Here is a 20,364-nt window from a genome sequence, read left to right as displayed (position 1 = left end):
ATCTTCTTCCTCCTCCATTTTCCCTCCACCTGTCACCTCTCTCCTATGCCAGATCTTCCCCGTGGGAACTTCTTTCAACATTTGCCTTTGAACCTCTGTACTCTGTTTTCAGCCCCCAAGCCCTCCAAAGACAGTGAATTAAAGTCCAGTCATTCAGCAAAAACCATTCAGAGGAGAACGATTCATTCTGCACTCAGGGAATCCTCCCCCAAGCAGTTCTAGTCAGGAATTTTCTGCAAGCCCATGCATTCATCCCAACATTATCTGGTCTCTGAGAACCAGACCATAACATCCAGATCTAAAACTCCTTCCTCCCTGAGTATAGACACTCAGGTGTACTTTCGAGGTGGGGGGTCTGAGCTGACCCCAGGCCAGCCAGCTCTCCACTCTAGCCATGAGCCATCACTGGATCCCTGACCCCAGGATGAGTCATTCTCAGAATCGTTGGCCAGAAAACTTGCCCATAGGAAACAAAAAGCAGAGAGCACAGCAAATTCTGAGCACATTTTCTTCCCACGAGCATATCTAAGCACATCCTGTGGCTGTGAGGGGTGGGTGCAAGGTGTTCAAACCAGGGTAAAACCTCAGGTCTGCACCCAATTAAAAATTTATCACTGAAATCACCAAACTCACCATTAAGGATTTCTCATCATTGAAATAAACTCCCAGGTAAAGAAATCCTTGTGGTAAAGAATGGAGCAGTTATTGCCTGTTTCTTGTAGGATTTTGTTTTCATATGCATGTTACCAGTCACATCTGTTTATTTTTGACCCAACGGATGGCAGAACTCACTCCAGTCCTTCCCAGGGGACTGTTATACCTGACTATGGACCTGCCCCCCCTCCCCCACCCCAAGGCCCTGACAGAAGATTCTTTATGACTGCTTTGGGGAAGCCTGGTCACCATGTCCCCAGGTTCCACCAAGCCTGGCTTTGTCCCAAGGGCTTCTTCAACACCTTCCCCCACCTCCAACCCAAGCCCCCTTCCCCAGCATACCATAGTACCTTTATAGGGTGCTGTGCCATGCTGTGATTTCCAACTAGCCTGGCCAAAGTTCAAAGCCAGATGAGCCTTTGGAGACACATTGACACCAGCATCGGTGCTCATACTTAAGAACCTTCTCAAGTTTGCCCTTATGATAGAAGGGTCTTTCTAATGGCGTCAAGGAAGCCGTGTTGTACCCTTTTTGTTTTTCAGGAGGGGTGGAGGGGAGGGAGTATATTCTACTACAGCCAGATCTTACTTCTTGGAAAAATTGAGGAAGTCATAGGGGCATTTGTGGACATTAGGGGATTTCCCCTCAGGTCGCTTGACAGAGCCTGTTGTTTTCTTGAGGGACTGTCTCTTCTGCCTATTCCCTGCGTGGTCCCACAGAAGCACACAACATTTAAGGTGATAATTGCCAAAGTAAAGTGCCGATAAGTTCAAAATATAAGTGTATAATTAAGCTTGAAGCTTGCTGTCATTCGTGGCTCCAGGGCCACGAGTCAGAGTCCCCCACCCCCAGTTGTCAATCCAGGGCAGACTCATAGGGGGCCCCAGGGCCTTTCTAGAGCTGATCCTAGACCTGAGTCAGGGGCAGAGCTCTGAGGATGCCCCAGCCTTTGTTCTAAAGTGCATTTCAAGCCCTTGAATGTAAGCCAAGGCCCCACTGTCATGGAGATGCTACCGCTTGCCTCTGCTCACACCTCCCTTCTCCAGATGGGAATTGCCCTGCTGGTGGATCCTGCTATAGGCCCTGAAACTTCCCCCTTTTCCTTGTGGATAGAGAGCCCTTCAAACTGGGGATTGACATATTTCTGCCCCCCACTGAAATCCTAGTTATTTAGGGGCTCCCAAATGGAGCTTAGTTCTCTCACTCAGAAAGTCATCAAGCATCCCTTCAAACCAAATACAGGTCATGTGCCCCAAGTGGCCAGGGGTGATATGGTAGGAAAGACAAGATTGTGCTAAACCAACAGGTTTTTTAGGAACTCTTGGTGATTTAGTGCAACAAAGGTTCCCTTATTCTTTCTTCCTTTATTTACAGTATATCCTTTGTTTCCGTTATATATCCAGTGTGGGAAGTGGGGAGGGTGGCAGACTCTGGTCCATACGTCATGCAGGGGCCCAGGCCGATAGAAGCTCCACCATCTTGTAGCTGTCCTACCTGGAACACATGGTCTCTTCCAGTCACTGTGGCAAAGAAGAGAAAGTGGTAGAGTCTTAAATGCTTTGGCCCAGCAATGACACACACCACTTTTGTTCATAGCCCACTGACCAAAACTTCTCATATAGCCTCAACTCACTGCAAGGGGGGGCTGAGAAAGTGTAGGGGACACTATGCTGGGATGGAGGAAATGCACCCAGACGTTAGTGAGCAGTAAAATCCTCTGTACAAGGGGTATTATGGGACCACTAAGAGCAAGGGTTTCAGAAGACCCAAGGCCATGACTTTGGCTCATTCTTTCCACTTGGGGCGGCCGAGGCCAGGGAAACCCAGAGTGTCTGGCAGGGCCTGATAAGAAAAGCTTTGGGATACTGAGCAACCAGAACTCTCATATGTTGCTGGTGAGACTGCAATATGGGGCACAGCCACTTCAGAAAACAGTTTGGTAAAAAAAAAAAGAAAGAAAGAAAGAAAGAAAGAAAAAGAAAAGAGAAGACAAACCGTTTGGCAGTTTCCTATAAAGTTAAAAATATGTTTACCATATAACCCAGCAATCCTAATGCTAGGGATTTACCCAAGAGAAGTAACAACTTATGTTCACATAAAAACCTGTATGTGAATATTTATAGTGGCTTTATTCATAGTCACCAAAAGCTGGAAACAGCCCAAATGTCCTTCAGCTAGTGAATGGGTAAACAATTGAATACTATTCAGCAATAAAAAAGAATGAAATTTGGAACAACAGAGAAACAACAAAGGTAAATCTCCAATGCATTATATGCTAAATGAATAAAGCCAGGCTCCAAAGGATACATACAGATAAAGCCATTTGTATGCCATTCTGGAAAAGGCAAAACTATAGAGACAGAAAATAGATCAGTGGTTGTTAGGGGCTGGGGTTGGGGAGGAGTTGACTACAAAAAGCACGTGGAGACTTTTCGGGTGGTAGAATTGTTCTAGACCTTGAATGTGGTAGTGGTAACATGGCTGCATGCAGCTGTCAGAACTCACAGAACTGCACTGGAAAGTGTAGATTTTACTCTAGGTAAATTGTAGCTCAATTAACCTGCCTGGAAAAAAAAATGCTTGCTGTGAGGTTGTTGAGACAGGGAAACTGGAGTGACAGATCAGTCAGAGTAGCGTGACTCGGGTTAGGAGGGCCGCCCTCATACAGAGGTCAGGGAGGGCTTTCTGAGGACTGAACCTGGACACTTGGATGAGGAGAAGGAGCCAGGCCTGTGAGGATCAGGAGGAGGTGGGGGCCAGCAGAGAGAGGCTGGTGCTGTGCCAGGGAGGAGGCGAAGGCAGGGGCTTCCATTCTCTCTGGGCATGATGGCACCACTGGGGGACATACATAGAGGGTGACCGAAACTCTGATGTGGGTCAGGCAGCCCAGGGAGCAGGGCAGGGCAAGGGGGGCAGGCAGGAAACAGCAGCTTGTGACCACGTGCAGGAGGAGGACCATGTGGTGGAGGGGTGCCCTGACAAGGAGGAGAGGGGTCAGGGAGCCTCCTGCAGGGAGGAGTGGTCAGCCAGCCAGAGACTTGCAGGCTGGGACAGGGAACTGGCACGGAGGGCCCGGGGGTAGGGGGCCTTTGGGACCTTGCTAAGGGTGCTGTGGGTGCTGGTGAGGCAGAGGCCAGACATCCTGGGTTGACTAGCAGAAGCCCATCTTAGTTGCACTAACCTTCCTGCTCTCCCATTGCAGTGCATGCTGGGACCGAGACCAATAGGCTGCTGCTCCCCGGGCCCCCAGAGGCTGATCTGTTTGCCTCCCGGCGCCGTCTGACCCAGGTAAGGGGAAAGCAAGGGGACTCACGTCGCCTCACGCCTCTGCTTTGGGTGGGAGGGCTCTGGGAGTGAGGAGCAGGAAGGCCCTCTGTGGATGAGCCCCTCCCAGGGGCAGTGGTGTGGGCACAGGTGTGGTTTGAAGGCCCTGGCAGTAGCAGGGCCTCCTGGGGGACTTGGGGACACTGAGAGGCCCCAGGACATCTAATTCTGCCAGCCTCGGTTTTTCTGACATGGTTGCTGTCTGCGGTTTGTTCAGTGTCGTTTCACTGCACACACTTGCTAAGTACTTTGGCTGTGGTACTTCTGTCTCTGTGGGGCTCCCTTTGCTGTCACTCTGGCGTTTCTCTGCCAGAGTCGCCATGCTAGCCCTGTGTGTGTGCTTCCATGAGTGACAGCTCTTACTCCATGCAGAACCCCTCCAGGGCAGAGGTGTTCCTCCTGGGCACCAGGAACAGCCCAGCTGACTTTTAAGCCACTTGGCATTTCTCTGCTGCTCCTGGGCACCCCAGATGAAGGCTTTCTGCTCAGGGCCAAGTGCCCCAAAGGTGGGATGGGTTTGGGGCTGGGCTTGCCAGAAAACTTTACAGGGTATCCAATTAATTTTGAGCTTGAGACAAACAACAAATCATTTTTTAGCATAAGTATATCCCCAGATTTTTGCTAAATTTGGCAACCTGAGTGGGCCTGAGGGGGCCCCAGTGCCCCTCTTCTCCTGCGGAGTCCTCCCTGCTGGGTCCACCTTGGCCCCTTCGGATCAGCTGTCTCCAGTGCCTGTGGTGGATGTGTTGGACCCAGGGGTGGCCAAGCCTGAATAGGTCACAATCAGTGGGCATCTCCTGATCCCCCAGGTTCCCATAGGCCAATCTGGGGCAGAGCCCTGGGGGTTCCCGCAGGAGGCTGTTGACTGTGCTCTCAGGGTGCCTGTCTTCTCCTCTCTGGCTCTCTGACAGCAGAGTCCAGGCCAAGGAGGCCATGAGGTAGGGCTGGCTGGGCCTCTGTACCCGTGAACAGAGCTGTGAGATGGGCCTGGAGCTGCAAAAAGAACCAAGAATAGAAAATTGTCTCATGTGCTTGGAAGCCAGAGTGCATGGGGTGTGGGGCTGGAGGTGGGGGGCAACAGGGAAGAGACAGGGCCAGATAATGGAGGGCTTGGAATGTCCTATTTCTGTGTCTTTCAACACTGGGGTGACAGAAGTGTCTTCTTGGCAATTGGAATCATTTTTCTGACTAGTAATGTAATATATGTTCTCTATATGTTATCTATCTATCTATCTATCTATCTATCTATCTATCTACCCATCTATCCATCCATGTACCCACCTATCCATCCATCCATCCATCCATCCATCCATCCATCCATCTATCCATCCATTCATCCATCCATCCACCCACTCACCATCTATGCATGCATGTATCTATCCATCCACCCATCTATTCATCCATCCATCCATCCATCCATCCATCTATGTATCTATCTATGTATCCATCTAACAATCCAGCAGTATGTAGAGCATGCAGTTCGAGGCCTGTCCGTAATCTCTTCCTCCCCACGACTAAACACTGCTAATTAGTTCAATATTTATTCCTCCAAAATATTTGTCTGTGCACTTATAAACATATTTTAAAAGCAAAAGCATGGGATCATCCTAATTATACTGCTGTGTCATTTGAGTTTTCATCTAAGAACATACTGTGTAGGTCATTCCAGAGTTCTTTCAAATCCTTTTATGTCCAGTTGTTTGGCTGGTCTTTAAGCCTTATATCAATTGTTAATCCTGTCGGTGGCCATTTAGATTGTTTCCAGTGTTTGGCTGTTTATAGATCTCCTTCAGGGAACCTCCCAGTTCGTACATGGCCATGCACTGGGGTTATGAGTCCTTCAGGAGTGTCTCTGAAAGGGAACCGCCTGGGTCAGAGGGCATGCACATTACAGGAGTTAATCTGTACAGCCAGGTCAACCTCCAGAAGGTTGTGCCGACTTACTATGTGCAAGAGGCTTCATCCCCTCATCCTTGCCAACCATGAGCATTAGCAATCCCTTAAATCTCTGCTGATCTGTTAGGTAAAACTGCTTTTATTTTACATTTCTTTGATTACTGATGAGGTTGAACATGTTCGTATATGTTTGTTGGCCATTTTAATTTCTTCGTTTGTGGATTGCCTGTTCATGTTATGTCCTCAGCTCATTTTTCTATGTATCTGTTCATTCATTCAGTAGGTGTTTGTTGAGCACCTACTATGTGTTGGGCACTGTTTGCATTGGGGACCTAGCAGTAAACAAAACTGATGAAACAGACCTGCTCCATGGAACTTATAACAGATAAATGAGTGAAATATAGTGTGTGTGTGTGTGTGTGTGTGTGTGTGTGTGTGTGTGGTAGTGTTAAGTGCAAAAGAGGAAAAAATAAAGCAGGGCAGGGGTGGGGAATGTTGGGGAGCCTGGATCTGGTAGTCAGACTTTGCTGGGAGGTGGCACTTCAGGACACGGGCAGGAAGCAAGAGACTGAATCAGGTGGACAGCTTGGGATCCTCAGTGCCAGGCAGGCCTGGTCCGTGCAGGGCTCAGTGAGAAGGCCAGAGTGGCTGGAACATGGGGAGTGAGAGAGAGTGGGAGGTATGGCCAGAGAGGGATCAAGAGCACATGACACAGGGCCACATGGGCCACCCTGAGGACTTGGCTTTTACTCAGGATGAAGAAGGGAGTCATGGAAGGTTCTGAATAGTGACATGACGTGATCTGAATTTCATTTTAACCAGATCCTTCTGGCTACTGTGAAGGCCAGGGAAGCAGGGAGATCAGTCAATAGGCTATGGTAGTGATCCAAGGAAGAAACAGTGGGGGCTTAGAGCAAGGGGGCTTGGCAGAGGTGGGGAGAAGTGAAGAGGTTCTTGGTGCGTGTTAATGGTAGAGCCAAGAGGATTTGCTGACACATTGGATGAGGTGGTGTGTGAGACAGAGAGAGCCAGGGATTACTGTCTTAGTCATCTTGGGCTGCCATATCCAAATACCATAGGCTTGGGTGGCTTGAACAACAACATTTACTTCTCACACTTCTGGAGACTTGGAAGTCCAAGATCAAGGTGCTGGAAAACTCAGTTCTTGGTGTGGACCCTCTGTTTGACTTATAGACAGCTTCCATCTGTGTGCTCATAGGACCTCTTCTTTGTGCACCACAGAGAGATAGAGAGCCCTGGTGGACTCTTCCTCTTCTTATAAAGACACTAATCCCATCACCAGGGCTGCACCATCTGACCTCATCTAATCCTAATTACCTCCCAATGGTTCCACCTCCAAGTACCATCACATTAGGGGTTTGGGATTCAGCATATGACTTTTGAGAGGCACATTTAGTCCATAGCAATGACTCCAAGCATTTGGGCCCAAGTATCTGGAAGGGCAGCGACAGACTGGACATCAACAGACTGGACAGCGAGGAGAAGGAATGAGTTTGATGTAGGGAAGGAGAAGAGCTCACCTGTGGACAGGACTGGATATGTAATGTGTGGGGCCTGGAGCAAAATGAAAATGGAATGGTGGCCCTTTATTTTAAAAAAATGATTAAGAATCGCCAAGTGGTAACAGTAGAGCATTAAACCACACTCAGGGACAATGTGTGACTGCCTAGGTAGCACACCTGTGAGCAGACCCTGGCTGGAGACATGTGAAGTAGACATTCAAGAAGTGTGGAGTTGACAGTTGGATGTGTGAGGCTGGAGTTCAGGTGACAGTTTGGGGCTGGAGACACAATCTGGGGTTATCAGCATAAAGGTAGTATTTTAAGCCTTGAGATTGGTTGAGAGCATCAAAGGAGTGAATATAAATAGAAAAGAGAAGAAAGACCAAAGACCTGGCCTTGGGGCTTCCTTCAGTTAAAAGTTGGGGAGCTGAGGAGGAACCAAAAAAGGTGAGTCAGAAAGAGCAACCAGTGACGTGGAGGGGAACCAAGCAGGTATGAGGTCCTGGAAGCCAAGGGGTCAAGCATAAGTTTGAGTAAGGTGCAGAGGGAGCATTGATCATGCATTAGCTGTGGGAGATCACAGATGACCTTGGCTTCAGTGATTGGGGGTGGGTGGGCGGTGGTTGTGTGAAATACATTTTATTGACTTGCAAGAGCAAATTGATTTATAAGAGGTTAAGGGATTTAACCCTTTATCTGTAGTATGTTGCAGATGTTTTTTACAGTTTTGTGTGTGTGTGTGTCATTTAAGTTTATAGAGTTTTTCTTAACCCTGAAATGTTGAAAACTGTCCTGTAGTCAGGGTCTGCCACTCTTTTCCATTAGAGTTTCTGGCCTTGGCCACTGCAAAGCTTTGAAAATGTTGTCTTACGTTGTTTCTAGTCGTTTATGATATTTGAAAATATTTAAATCTGTAGTTCACCTGGACTGTTTTTAGGTGTGTGGTTTGAGGTAGGGATCGAAGTGTTTTTCCCTAAAAGACCAGCCAGTTGGCTTTGACACTTCATCGAGTAAGCTTTCCTCCCTGCTCTGCAGCTCCATTGCCATCATTGGATTGCACTGATCTTTGTGAGAAAGTCGAGGCTTGGTGATGGATGAGGGTGGAGTGTGCAGGGACAGAAATGCAAGCTGACACAGTCGCCTTCAGTGAGGGAAGAAGCGAAGGGAAGTTAGGGAGGATGGGAGCTGTCCAGTATTGAGGGCCTCCTGTGTGCCCGCACAGTTCTGCGGGGTTGGTATGTATGTCGTATACCCGTTTGCAGACAAGGAAACTGAGGCTCGGCAGGTTTTCATCACACATGTCCAATGGCATCAACTCTTAGGAAGTGGGGCTGAGACTGGGAGACAGCTTTCTGCTCCCATGCCTGTGTTCTATCCACCCAGGTGAAGGGAGAGGGGAAGGGGAGTGGTTTCCAGGAAGGTTAGAAGGGCTTCTGGCCCAAAATATACCACCCCGCCCAACTCTGCTTCCCTGCCTGCTATTTGCCTAGGTCTTGAAGGTTTTCCCATTTTGAAGAGGAACCTGTTAAAACCAGAATACTCCTGGCAGGGAATCACACTTTAAGTTTACAGCTCACATCTTAATTATCGGTTAACACCTCTGCAGGGATTAGCTGACAGCCAGCTGAGGACACTGAATGGGGGCCGGTGTGATGTGTATCTGGGCTGGGAAAGGCCAGGAAGGGGGAGGGGTGATGGGGGGGAGGCCAGTACCCAGCAATTCACAGCTTTCTTCTGGGCCCTGGGCAAGAGAGGGAGGTGGAGCTGGATCCATGTGGGAGGGGAGGGGGGCAGGGGAGTGGCAGCTACTGTGTGGAAACCCGGGACTGGGGCTGACATCTATTAGATACTTGCTGGGTCCTGGTATCAGAGGAGGCTTGTCACATTCTCAGTCTTGGTCTTGAGAAGGTCAGGAAATCAGACACCCATTAGCTACCTTGGGCACCAGCTGCCAGCAGTCACTCAGAGCTGGAACTTGTCTGTGACACCCGTAGACCAGATCTGTCACCAAGCCTTGAGGAATAGTAATAGGAGAGAGGCTGAGGTGTCTAGAACCTCTTCTAGGTTTTTGAGGGCCAGTCTACCCTGCCAGGGTCAGGGCTTGGTGTGTGACCAGGGTCAGTGCTCAGTGTGTGAGCAGCATTGGGGCTCCATGTGAGACCAGGGTCAGGACTCAGTATGTGACCAGGATTAGGGCTTGGTGTGAGCAGGGTCAGGACTTAGTGCGAGGCCCCAGATAGGTACCCGACAGCCTCCCAGCCCACTGGTGCATGAGGGCAGGAGGTAAAGAAAGATGTGACTGTGTAAAGCTGGCCTTTCTCTCCCGTAAGGGCCTCCTTCCCCTCCTTTAACCTCACTCTGCGCATGGGCAGTGATCTGTGTCTTTGGGGGATATCATGTATCTGAAGGTGACTGGCCACCCAACCACTTTAATCACCGTGTGGACTCTGACAGCCTTCTTGGAATCCTACATCTCCCCTCTTCCTCTCTGTCTTTTCCCTCCCCTCCTCTCCTCTGTAAGCCTCCCCTGGCCTTAGGCCAGTTGCTGGCACTCAGACCCTGAGACTCCCAGACACCCTTCCAGCGGGAAGCCGGCCCAGGTCCCAGGTAACCTGTGTCAGGCACACACCTAGCTCTTCCCTCATTCTCTCCTGTACCCGGGGCTGCTGCAAGGGCTCAGCTGGGCAGGGAGCCCCTTGGGAGGGGTACAAATAGTGATGAAGGAAGACTTCCAGGAGGGGAGGAGCTGAGCTCAGTATCTGTGAGCAGGTTCGAGAGCACCTCCAGGTAGGGCACCTGCTGGGGTCTCTGCGGGTGCTGGGCTGGGGCCTGTCGTGAATTGGGGGGTGGCTGAGAGGTGTGAGGGGTCAGATGGAGGAGGCCTCCATGGCCACTTGAAGACTTCAGAATTTATTCCCAAGGCCAGGAGTTTCCCCTCTTTTATTCTTTAGCACTTCAAAGAAGTGGGGGAAGCTTGGAGCGGAAAATAGACTCAATCGTTCATTCCGCAAATGTTTACTGGGCACCTGGTCTTCTGGAGACACAGCTGTGAACCAAGTAGAAAACAGTTCCCTGCCTCAGGGAGCTGATGGCTCCAGGGTGGCTGCAGACGAAGGAGGGATGAAGGGCCTTACTCTATTGGCCCCTCCCCACCGCATCCCCACAAACATATGGGATCTCAGGGCTGGTTCTGGAAACCTGCTGTCCTTAAGGGACCTAAAGAAGATGCTGCCGGGGAGGATTTCTTTCTGCTGATGGAAGGTTCTGGGAGTCAGGATGGCAGAGTAAAAGAAGGTGAGCAGGAGAGGAAGAGAGAGAAGGACCTTTCAGGAGAAGAAACCCCTCTCCCTGTGGCTCACCCACCAGGGCAGAGAAAGGGGATGAGGCTCTTCCAGGTATGGTGGCCAGTTGTCCTGTTTTGCCCAGAACTGTCCCACTTTAGCATATATGTCAATCCCAGGATGGCTGGTCACCCCACTGGTGCCACTCTGCACCTGAAGCTCGGCCTCTGCCCATGGCCAACCCTGAGCGTCCAGTCATGTCATGCTGGGCCTCTAAGAAACTGGGTGTCTAGGTCACGGTGCGGGCTGTGCCTAGGGATTATGGGAAGCAATTGTGGGCTGGCTGGGGGTGCTGACGAAGGAGTGAGGGAAGGGGCCTCACTGCTGTGGCTGAGCTGCTTTCAGGGCCCCAGTGGAGACTGGGGACAGATCAAGCAAGTGGACTCAATTCTGAGGCTTGGGGAACCTGGGGGGCTGTGAGGTGGGAAGCAGCAACAGAACTGCCTGCACGGTTGTGCCCACTCGGGGCTGGCCACCTGCTGCCCTGTGGAGGCCTGGCTCCTCTGCCCATTTCTGCCTGCAGCTTGTTGTATGACTTTAGGACGTCAACTCTGACACTGGGCCTTAGTGGCCTTGCCTGAGACCCAGCTGTGACTCTGGGCCAGAGCCACCTGAGGGACGTTTTGCAAAGCACAAGTTGTGGCCTGGGTTAATGTGCTGCTTTGGCCACTGTTGTGGATCAGTGCCTGCTCTTGGGTGCCCGCTCTGGGGACCACAGAGGGGCCTCAGGTAGGGCCAACTCTCTATTCTTGTGGGAGAGACAGATGTGTAAACTAGGGGACAGAAATTGGAGGCCCCAACCAGGGATGTGGCTTGTGGATTTGTTTTGTTCCATTTCAAACAATTTTGTTTTTTAAAATTGAGATACAGTTCACATACCATAAAACTCACCATTTTATTATTTTATTTTATTTTATTTTATTTTATTTTATTTTATTTTATTTTATTTTTATAACTTGTTTTATTTTTTATTTTTTTAAATTTACATCCAAATTAGTTAGCATATAGTGAAACAATGATTTCAGGAGTAGATTCCTTAGTGCCCCTTACTCATTTAGCCCATCCCCCCCTCCCACCACCCCTCCAGCAACCCTCAGTTTGTTCTCCATATTTATGAGTCTCTTTTGTTTTGTCCCCCTCCCTGTTTTTATATTATTTTTGTTTCCCTTCCCTTATGTTCATCTGTTTTGTCTCTTAAAGTCCTCATATGAGTGAAGTCATAGGATTTTTGTCTTTCTCTGACTAATTTCACTTAGCATAATAGGCTCCAGTTCCATCCACGTAGCTGCAAATGGCAAGATTTCATTCTTTTTGATGGCCGAGTAATACTCCATTGTGTATATATACACCACATCTTCTTTGTCCATTCATCCATCAATGGACATTTGGGCTCTTTCCATACATTGGCTATTGTCAATAATGCTGCTATAAACATGGGGGTGCTTGTGTCCCTTCGGAACAGCACACCTGTATCCCTTGGATAAATGCCTAGTAGTGCAATTTCTGGGTCGTAGGGTAATTCTATGTTTAGTTTCTTGAGGAACCTCCATACTGTTTTCCAGGGTGGCTACACCAGTTTGCATTCCCAAAAACTCACCGTTTTAAAGTGTACAATTTAGTCTTCTACAGTGTATTCACAAGAGTGACAAAAGTCATTGCCCTTGTTTCAGAGCACTTCCATTACCCTAAAAGAAAACCCTGTACCCATTAGTGGTTACTCCTTCTCTCTCTATGCCTAAAGCCCTGGCGACCACTAATCTACTTTCCTCTCTTTGGATTTGCCTAGTCTGGACATTTCAAATAAAATGGAATCATACACCAGGTAGCCTGTCAGGTCTGGCTTCTTTCACTAAAGATAATGTTTTCAAAGTTCTTCCATGTTATAACACGTATCAGTATTCCTTTTTATGGCCCAATAATATTCCATTTTATGGATATACCACATTTTGTTTATGCATTCATTCATGGACATTTGGATCATTTCCTCTTTTTGGCAGTTATGAATAATGCCGCTATGAACATTTGTGTAACTGTCTTTGTGGGGACATGTTTTCTGTTCTCTTGTGTCTATCCTGGGAGGTGGATCGCTGGGCCATGACATCACTTGGCGTTGCTGCCTCCGTCAGGGCATGTGCTCTCCATTTTTCTCAGGTCCTGCCATTCCCGGTAGCATTACGGTGCCCATTCACGCTCTGTCACCTCCTCTCTGGCCCCTGTGGGCATCTACGTTTTGAGCCCTTGATTACAGAACAGTGATGGAGGGAAATACAGGGGAGATGGGGGCTGTAGGAGCCAGAGAAGGCTTCTGACCTGGAGAGGGGTCCTGGAGGGCTTCCAGGAGGAGATACCACCTGAGGTTACCTAGGCCCAGTGGACATCTTTCTTCTAGGGCAAAAAGGGTAAGGGAGAGTCCTCCTACAGGGAGGTGTGAAGCTCCCCCTCTATCCCCACCCTGGTGGGCAAACGCTGGGAGACGAGGGGGCTCCAGGGATCAGCCAAGATGCCCTCTCTCCCTTCTCTCCCTCTTCTGTCTTGCTCTTCTCTGCCATTTGTTCAGGAAACTGCCAGAAGTTGAGAGAAGAGGAAGATAAGGGAGTGAGAAAAGCCAGCCGCCCCTGCAGAGAGGTCCTGAGTAGGGCGGGCAAGAGGATGGGAGGCTTTGGCACTTCCTTAGGTGGGGACAGAGTCTGAGGACCTAGGGCAGAGGTGACCCTGGGCCAGGACACCTCGTGTCCCAAAATGCCATCTGTTTGTCCCTCCCTCAGAGGCAGGTGAGAGGTGGGATGGGCCCCGCTGGGCCAGACCAGGCGTATGGCAGAGGCAGAGCGAGGGGCCCAGACCTGGAGCTGCACGCACGTCCTCCCAGGTTTCTGCTCTGCTACCTAATGGGTAATTATACCCTGACATGCACGGAGGCGAAGAAGGGATTTTCTGTGAAGCAAAATCTCCCGTGAAATATTCAGGCCACGCTGGGCTGCACTTCCCAGCCACCTAATCGCTGCTGCTTGGCTTGGCCACAGCGTGAGAGGCCACATGTGCCTGGAAGGCCGCATGGGGCTTTTGATTTCCTTCTCGACAGGGAGAGGTTTCCACAGGCTAGGAAGAGCGTTGGCTCTGGGCCTGAGACCCTGCGTGCATACACGTGTGTGTACCTGTGTGTGCTTCCTGTTTCTGGCCTGTGCACATTGATTTATGAACTTGGCCACACGTGTGTGTTCTGAGTGTGCGCGCTTATATGCGCCAGCGACTGACGACACTCTGCATATACAGGGCAGTTCACACAGCTGCCTGGGTTGCCCCTGAAGGTGCTTCTCCATGACGCCGTGTTCCTCTGATTCTCGGGACGATACCTGCATACGACACCCTCTTGCTGGGGGAAGGGCTGCCCTGTGTGTGAGTGCTGCCTGTGACTGGCATGGTACGCAGGGTTTTGGGTGTGGGTTGAAAGCCCCAAAGTCCTCACAGGCTCAGGGGTGAGGGACACCAGACGGCAGCTGGCCTGCTGTGTGTACATTGGAGTCAGGCTTTGCTTCTCTTCTGACTTTAGTGTTTGGTTTCTACCAAGTTTTGAGTGCTGGATGTGGGGCTGGGAGGGTGGGAAGGATAAGTGCTTCTGAGAGTTCATTGAGCTGGGACCTGTCTGTCCCTTTGTCAGCACCCCCCAGCCCCTCAGCTACCCCACCTGTCTCCTCCAGCCAATAAAAGTCTTGCATTTGCAGTTCACTCTCTCCTCCACGTTGCACGAGGTAGGCAGGACTGGAATTATCATACCCATTTGGCAGAGGAGGAAACTGAGGTCCAGAGAGGCAAAGAGGCATGCTTGAAGTCACTTGGCGAGCCAGGGCTTTGAGCGGGAGGACTAGCCCCTCCTCCCTGCACACGGACCCTTTGCCCTCAGCCCCAGCCCTGGGCCGTTGGTGGAGGGGACCTTGCCCAGAGGAAACAGGCCCCACTTTCATGAATGAATCCAGCTGGAGGGTGCTCCCTTCTCCACAGGGAGAGATGGCCCCAGGGCTCTGTTCATCTCTAAATCAACAGGTGGGGACAGGGAGGTAATAATACTGATGTCCATCATTGATATTTCCTTATTGTGGTTGGAATTAGCAATTCCTCCACGGCTGAGGACTGATCTGGCAGACAAGTGGAGGAGCTCTGGCTTAGTAATGTCAACCTGGTAATGTCATACTGACAAGGCTGATGGGGGACTGGCCTTTAGTAGGGAGAAGGAGAAGCAGGGGGCTGAGCAGAAGGTCGGCAGCTGTCCCCTTCTCCCCCCTGGGAGCTTGCTATCCTTGAGCACAGCCCTCGAGAGCACCCTTCACCCCGTTCATCCCCCTGGGACCTCACTTCCCAGGTTGTCTCCTTCGCTCCATGGCCTCTCACCCCTCCATGTTCTGCTAGGATGGCTTCCTTTAAAGAGTGGCCTCCGCACCCCTGGGGAAAGCCCATAGGCATCAGCCACAACCCAGGAAGGCTCTGTGCAAGCCCTCCCAGGTGGCCAGAGGCAGGAGAGCAGCTCCTCTGCCCTCCTCCATCTGGGAGAACCTCCCAGCTCTGCCACATTCAGCTCTGCATATCTCCCCAGGTGCCAGTCTCCACAGCAAGGCAAGCATAGCCCCTTCCTGCAGGCCACTGCACATGCCCCCTCATCCGTGCGCTGTTTCAGACAGAAGGGCTAAGATGAGCACTCAGATCCCTGGGAGATTCCTTGCCCACTGTTTCAGGCTTCCCTCCCCCCTCCAGGGAGTTCTCCCCTCAGTGTCCCTCCACCCAGATCTCTTTAGATCCTTTGGTTCTTAAGCAGAGGAAGCCAAGACTGCCATTATCGAGGGAGAAGTTACTCAGTCCTTGACATCTCTCAGCTCCCTTGCTGCCAACCTGCCTGTTTGCTGCACGCCTAGTGGAGGGCTGCTCTGAACTAATGATAAAATAAGGAATAGTGGCCACTCTTGCTTCTTGAGTGTTTATTCTATGGTAGGTTCTGTTAAAAGCCTCTTACAAGAGGGGTGCCTGGGTGGCTCAGTCGGTTAAGCATCTGACTTTGGCTCAGGTCGTGATCTCAGCAGTTTGTGAGTTTGAACCCCATGTCAGGCTCTCTGCTGTCAGCATGGAACCTGCTTCAGATCTTCTGTCTCCTTCTCTCTCTGCTCCTCCCCTGCTCATGCTCTCTCTCTCTCTTTCAATAAATAAACATAAAAAACACCTTACAAGAATTTGATCCTCATAACAACCCTCTGGGTTAATAAGTACACTTCTTATCCCCATTTTACAGATGAAGAAAACTGAGATTCAAGGAAACTGAGCCTGCCCAAGCCCTTTTGCTGAGCCACCCCTCCTCTGCCTCTTCTGTCCATCAAGTCATTTCCTCCAGTTGTATCTCTCTTCCATGAGAGTCCCAGAACAGGCAGGGGTCATCATCATGTCTTCCTTGCCCCCCCCCAGTCCCCAGCCCAGTACTGGCCCCACAGCAGGTGGCATAATCGGCAAGTGGTTCCCCTTCCTTGGCTCCCTGGAGTGTGCGTGCTGCCCTGGGAGTATTGTGTGCTCTCTGGACGGGGGTCTCACACATTGACTGCCCAGCCAGTGGTATTTGCTGAATGAGGGCCCAGGGTCTGACTGCAAGGCTCCCTGAGGCAGAGAGGCAGCCCCGCCTGCTAAGCTGCCCACCCTCGAAAGAGACGTTCAAAGCTGTGTCTCAGCTCATTCCGGGACTTGGCAAGGATGTCCCTGTGTTCACATCATTTATTCATTTGTTCAACAAGCACTTGTTGGCTACTGTGTGCCCGGTGCTGGGCCCTATGGAGGGTCTTAAGCACGCTGAGATGATCTGGTCCTGGCCCTGCCCTGAGGGCTCACGGCCTTCTTAGGACTAAAGCAAAACCTCACGTGACCAGTGCAGGATAAAGCTTGCACAGTGGAGGCAGTAGCAGAGCACCGTGTGGGGATGGGCAAGATGGGGGAGGAAGGTGGCACAGAGAAGGAGCTATTTCAGGCTGGTGGAGAGGAAAGGGCACCGCAGGCAAAGGGAACAGCCTATGCAAAGGTCGGCCTCAGGAAGAGGCAAGTTCAATTACAAAATACCCAGATGGGTGGGCCTGCTCATAGAGAGGGGTTGGGGGTGGCTGTGGTAGCCATTGGAAATATAGGTGCACCCCCACCTTCTGCAGATGCTTGGGACCCCTGGAGGGGCCTGTGAGGACAACTCCTAATGTTGAGGGCTTGTTGTGGAGGAGCTCAGTGCTTCTCCTTTCGTGTAGGGTGATGTGTGATAGACCAGTGTCTGTGGGTGGGTGGTGTTGCCCAGTATGGTGACTGAGCCAGCCAGGGAGAGGGTGAGGACCAAGGGTGCCCTGACCACATATGCTGGCAGGCTGCCTTGGGCTCAGGAACCAGATACACCTGGACCATGACGGCATTCACCTGTGCCACACATCCCAGTGATCAGAGCTCCCAGCCCTCCAAGCAACCCCCTCAACAGGGTCAGCCTTGGTGGGAGGAGGGAGACTGAGGCCCCACGGTGCCAGAACCCCACACGGGGTCACGCATAAGCAGTGGGTGAGATAGGGTACCTCCTGTCCTTCAGTGGGATATTGGGGTCCTCGGCAGGCACAAGACCCTCAGCTCTCAGGGTCCATGGCAGAGCCAGGGTGCTACCGTGCCTGGTGCAGAGAAGGCCTGGCTGGCGAGGAGGTGGTGCAGGGCCCACTGAGGGTAGCGGGCAGGCAAGGAGCTGGGAATGCTGGCAGAGAAGGAGGCTTCCCTCTGGAGACTTATCGCTAGAAGGTTCTCTGGGATTTGACTTAAGCACCCAGTGGCCAGTCTCAGGGGAAAATTTCTCTCACATGCCTCCTGGGCCCAGAGTAGACTGGGAGGGAACCAAGCACTGCCTAGCCCGGGTTTACATGTGCACAGGCATGAACACACATGTGTCCACCTGTGTGTAGACCTCACACTTACGGGTGGGTGTACAGGCATGCTTCTGTTTGTACATGCAGGTCTCTGTGTGTATGTCATGAGTGTGTCCTTGTATATACATATGTAGCTGTGTGTCCACATGTCTGAAGGAGGGTGTCCCAGGGAGTACAATCCTGCATCTGTACGTGTGCATGAGAGCCTCTGGCCGAAGTTTGTAGCCCCACGGGACACACCCTTTTCTTCCCACTGGGGCTGGAAAGCTCCCAAACCCACTCTTGCCAGGCCTGGGCCCACCTCTGCCCTGCCTCTTACTCATAAGTCCTGCCCCTGGGTCCTGAGGTCTGGCCTCCTGGCGACAGGCACTGTGGGTGGAGGTGGGCACTAAAGGGATAGCTCAGGCTGAGAGGGGCTATCCATCCTCTTTTGTACCTGCCATGAGCTCCTGACAGGTAGGTTCCCCACCTCCACCACTTGCATAGCCCCTTGGATGGGGGGCTCACTGCCATAGGACCAGAGGAACCTATGGGATATAACCCAGAAAGGAGAGGTCAGGAGGGCCAGAGGGTGGGGTCATGGCTCAGCCCTGACTACTAAGGGCCTGGGGCTCTCCTCCAACAGCCAGGCCTGGGGCTGCAGCTCCTGGCGGCAAGGTCAGGCCCCAGGATTCAGGGCCTTTCACCTTGTTGTCAAGAGCGAATTCCAGCTATTAGTGACAGAAGCAAGGGATTTGGGGAGGATTTCTCTCTCATTTCCCAGAGCTTTCAGCAAGCCTCCTCCCTTCCCACCCTTCAGCCTGCCAGAGCTGAGAATACACACACACACACACACACACACACACACACACACACACACACGCACACACACGCTCAGTGTTCTTGTGTGGCTGAGAGAGGGAGAGAAATCTGGGTCAGTCTCCCAGGGAAGGCTCCATGGCATCTCCCCACCTTCCCCAGCAAATGCTTAGGGTTGCAAACTTGGGCTGTGATCTGATGGCCAAGGCCTGCCCTAGTCCTGCCCCAGCTTGCCAGAGATGCCCCGCAGAAGGACCCCGGGCCTGCCCCTCCTGGGCCCTCCCTGGGCTTTCCCGTCTAGGCAACCTCGCACTCCAGGGTCTCAGTGTCTTCCTCCTCCAGATACCAGGACTCACAGGGCATTTTTGCCATATGCTCCACTGATTGCATGGAGGGTGACAGAGGCTTTCTACTGGACCTACTGGACCCTCAGCCCCTGAGGTTTGGGGGATGGGGGCAAGGACTGGTCTTAAGAAGCCTGTCTCTGCTAGCAACACTATGCACAGAATGCCTGAGCTGGAGGGGAGACCCCCAATGGTGGAATTGCAAGTAGATGGCAAGGGCCCGGGTCTGGGTAGGATGCCTCAGGGAAGCAGTTTCTGAGAGAAGGTGGACTGAGAAACAGCTAAAGATATCACTGCCATTTCAGGATGGAGCTTGGAGTGGAGACTAAGTGAGAGCCCGAGGGGTTAAGTCAGTGCCTGAGACAGGCCTGAGGTCCAGAGTGGGCCCCACCACACCCAGTGACTTCAGAGAGACATTCACCTGACTGGATGGCAGAGAGAGGTGGTGGAGTGTCCCATTTCTCTGGGAAAACTGGATCATGGGGAATTGCCATGCTTTAAGTCACCCAGGGACACAGGTAGCCCCCCCCCACCCCCACCCCTGGGAGACACCGAAGCTACTTCCTTCTTCCTGCCCCTGGTTCTCAGGTGACCTAGCAGATCTCTCCATCCTTCTACAGGGTGACTGTGGGGTCCTCAGTGCCTGCCTGTGAATGTCTGTTGAGTGAAGGGATAGAGAATTGATTTGATTTAAGCTAAATACAAGGAAGGACTTCTTGATGCCCCTGGGGCAGCCTGGGCCTCCAGCTTGATGCTAAATGGAGGTGAGACAGATCCTCAGAAGGGCTGACGGGTGGAGGGAGAGGACCCCAGGCCTCCCAGCTTCCTCCAGAGGCCAATTCCTGCCAGTGTGTCCCAGAACCCCCAGATCCAGCGCATCCCAGCTGGGATGCCCATTTTATTTTCAAGTATAGGAGGTGTGTACCCATGTGAGGGTTGGCTGTTGAAATGTTGGAGTCACTTGCATGTGTGTATATGCCTGTGATAGGCGAGGGCACACGTGCACAGGATGGCTCAGGAGTCACTTCATGGACTTAAGAACTCTATTTTAGAGTATGGAACCAGAGACCATTCAGCTTTAGAAGGGGCTAAAGGGATTGCTTTTTAGGCCATGGAGAGGGCAGCTCACTTCCCCTTCCTCACCAGCCACTTGTGGAGTGGCACCTGGACTCCCAGGCCAAGGCGTTCAAGGAAACGCTGGAAAGGGGAGCTAGTCCCTGACCTTGAGGCCTGGAAGTGAGGAGCTGAGGGTCAGGGGAGGCCTGGAGGAGAGGGTGGAGAGTGTTGGAGTTTGAGAGGCAGAGCTGGCGGCAGGGTCGTGGCCTCCTCAGATGGGGCACCGGGGCAGACCTGGGTCTCCCGCCTCAAACTGGGGTCCCTGTGGCACTAGCTAGGCTCCTGGACAGTCTGCCCAACCCCTTGAGAACCTGTGGAAAGGAGTTCCCTGCTCCCTTGCCCCAACCAGGCCAGGCTGCAGCCCTGTGCTCAGGGGTCCCAGGCCAGCCCAGCTCCTCCCAGGGGCATCCGAGCTGCCAGCATGGCATCCCTCTGCTAACCTGACTGACCCAGTCCATG

The 20,364-nt window shown here is 51.8% G+C and overlaps 1 protein-coding gene across 4 annotated transcripts in view; it reads left to right on the top strand.

Moving 5' to 3' along the window:
* Nucleotides 1-20,364, top strand: part of LINGO1 (leucine rich repeat and Ig domain containing 1) — a 195,239-nt gene that overhangs the window by 127,648 nt on the left and 47,227 nt on the right. For all 4 annotated transcript variants that reach the window (XM_060617980.3, XM_060617978.3, XM_060617977.3 and 1 more), the window contains one exon: nucleotides 3,858-3,943. The gene's annotated coding sequence lies outside the window, so the exon portion shown is untranslated. The remainder of the gene's footprint in view (nucleotides 1-3,857; nucleotides 3,944-20,364) is intronic.

This window comes from Panthera onca, chromosome B3, assembly GCF_046562875.1.
Source record: "Panthera onca isolate mPanOnc1 chromosome B3, mPanOnc1 haplotype 2, whole genome shotgun sequence".
Lineage (NCBI taxonomy): Eukaryota > Metazoa > Chordata > Mammalia > Carnivora > Felidae > Panthera > Panthera onca.
This window is presented reverse-complemented; position numbering and strand designations above follow the sequence as displayed.